The sequence below is a fragment of the Aquarana catesbeiana genome, linkage group LG13, assembly GCF_042186555.1.
Source record: "Aquarana catesbeiana isolate 2022-GZ linkage group LG13, ASM4218655v1, whole genome shotgun sequence".
Taxonomy (NCBI): Eukaryota; Metazoa; Chordata; class Amphibia; order Anura; family Ranidae; genus Aquarana; species Aquarana catesbeiana.
This window is the reverse complement of record NC_133336.1, coordinates 217,485,397-217,488,266: the sequence shown is the minus strand read 5'-3', so window position 1 is coordinate 217,488,266 and position 2,870 is coordinate 217,485,397. Positions and strand designations below refer to the sequence as shown.

General features: G+C 49.3%; 1 pseudogene; it reads left to right on the top strand.

Annotated features, from left to right (window-relative positions):
* Positions 1–1,493, top strand: LOC141116668 (syntaxin-4 pseudogene; annotated as a pseudogene).
* Positions 1,494–2,870: the final 1,377 nt, after the last annotated feature.

The following is a 2,870-nucleotide window of genomic DNA, read 5'->3' as shown; positions in this document are numbered from 1 at the left end:
ATGGTGGTCCCTTCTCCTCCTTCGGCTCCCATTGCAAGGAGGGACATGTCCTGCCAACTGCCGCCAAGTAGGTGCAGGGTGGTGTGGTAGTCCAAGATTTGCAAAGAGCGTTGTATTGAAACATAAGGTTAGCAGGTGGGAGACAACCTGAGAAGCGCTGCAGGAGGAGTGACAAGGAGCGGGGCTGTATTAAAAGCGATTCAGAACTGGATGAACACATGGTTTTAATGGCGCCCTTGCAGAACAATGAAAAGCTCTACAAGCAGTTCTTTGAAATGGCGCGGCAGATTCGGGAGGCCCTACAACTTCTCAGGAGTAAAGTGAAAGATCTAGAGCCCAATCTGACAACGGTTGTAACTTCTCAGCCAGCTGCTTCCGGAGGACAGGATGAGGAAAGGTTTACAGTCTCTGAGAGAAGAGATCAAAGTTTTATCAAAAGAGATTCGGAGGAATTTGCAGAAAATCGAGGTAAAAGATGATGACGAAGAGGGGAAGAGGGTCAATTTTTAAGCAGATGAAGAAGGCGTGGCATGGCATCCTCTCCCAGCAGTTCATCGAAATCACTAATCGATGCTACATGATCAAGATGCAGTACAAAGACAGCAAAGTCAAGCGGATCAAAGGGCAGCTGCAGATCACCGGACACAGAGATGTCAGAGATGAGCAGATTGAGGAGAGAATGGACAGAGCGAGGACTTCACCTGTTATCTTCTGAAGGACTCGCAAGCCCTGAATGAGATTAAATCAACACATGATGAGATCCTGAAACTGGAGAAAAGCATTGTGGAATTATTGACGAAATGTTCATGCTGCTTTCCATGGACATTAAGCACAGGGGGAAAATGAAGACGACATCGAGAAGCACGTTTTATATTCCACAGATTATGTACCCCAAGGCCCAGAGCCTCCGGCGCCAGTGGTGGTGAACCAAACCCAAAGCCGGCAAGAAAAAGGTTTACATTGGGATGTGTGTGGCCGTCCTGATCATCGTCATCTTCACCGTGTACATTAAGAAATGAGCTCCTTATAGAGGATCAAGCCTCACCCCTCCGTTTCTGGACCAGAAGCCCCTCCACCCACTGCCGTACTCTTTTGCCCCTATTAAAAGTTCTTCCAGAGCAAAAAAAAAAAAAAAAAGGCCGACGGGGAGGCTCACCCTTCCGGTACCGCCACCTGCCTACAAGGTGACCCCTGTGAGGTAATATCAGGATACAGAGGAGTCAGGTGACCCCAGTGAGGTAATATTGGGGTACAGAGGAGTCAGGTGACCCCAGTGAGATAATATCGGGTACAGGAGTCAGGTGACCCCAGTGAGGTAATATCAGGATACAGAGGAGTCAGGTGACCCCAGTGAGGTAATATCGGGGTACAGAGGAGTCAGGTGACCCCAGTGTGGTAATATTGGGGTACAGAGGAGTCAGGTGACCCCAGTGTGGTAATATTGGGGTATAGAGGAGTCAGGTGACCCCCAGTGTGGTAATATTGGGGTATAGAAGAGTAAAGTGGCCCCAGTGAGATAACATTGGGGTAGAGTCAGGTGACCCCCCCCCCAGTGAGGTAATATGAGGGGTTAGGAGGAGTCAGGTGACCCTCAGTGAGGTAACATTGGGGTACAAAGGAGTCAGATTACCACAGTGAGGTAATTGGGGTACAGGCGTGTCAGAGTGACACTGGTGAGGCTATTTCGGGGGAAAAGGGGTGAGGTAATATCGCTGTACAAGGGTGTCAGGGTGACATCAGTGAGGTAATATTGATATACAGGGGTGTCAGGGTGGCAATGTTTAAGTAACATCCAGGCACAGGGGTGTCAGGGCGAGACTAGTGAGGTAACTAGGGATTGAGGGGTGTCAGGGTGACCATGGTGAGGTAACTAGGGATACAGGGGTGTCAGGGCGACACTGGTGAGGTAATTTTCGGAACCAGGGGTTTCAGGGTGACACTGGTGAGGTAATTTTGGGGTACAGGGTGACACTGGTGAGGTAAAGTGGGGTACAGGGTGACACTGGTGAGATAAAAAGGGGTACAGGGTGACACTGGTGAAAAAATATCAGGGTAAAGGGGTGTTAGGGTGACACTGGTGAGATAATATCAAGGTACATGGTGACAATGGTGAAGTAGATTAGGGTACAGGGATGTCCGGGTGACACTGGTGAGGTAATATTGATATACAGGGGTGTCAGGGTGACAATGTTTAGGTAACATGCAGGCACAGGGGTGTCAGGGCGAGACTGGTGAGGTAACTAGGGATCGAGGGGTGTCAGGGCGACCATTGTGAGGTAACTAAGGATATAGGGGTGTCAAGGCGAGACTGGTGAGGTAAATCGGGGTACAGAGTGACACTGGTGAGGTAAATTGGGGTACAGGGTGACACTGGTGAGATAAATCGGGTTACAAGGTGACACTGGTGAGGTAAATCAGGGTACAGTGTTACACTAGCGAGGTAAATCGGGGTACAGGGTGACACTAGTGAGGTAAATGGGGGTATAGAGTGACACTAGTGAGGTAAATTGGGGTACAGAGTGACACTAGTGAGGTAAATTGGGGTACAGGAGGACACTGGTGAGGTAAATTGGGGTAAAGGGTGACACTGGTGAGGTAAATCGGGGTACAGGGTAACACTGAGGTAATTTTGGGGTAAAGGTGTGTTAGGGTGACACTGATGAGGTAAATCGGGGTACAGGTGACACTGGAGAATGAATATCATGGTAAAGGGGTGTTTGGGTGACACTGGTGAGTTAATATTTGGGAACAGGGTGACAATGGTGAAGTAAATTGGAGTACAGGGGTATCACGGTGACACTGGTGAGGTAAATCAGGGTACAGGGTGACACTGGTGAGGTAAATCGGGGTACAGGGTGACACTGGTGAGG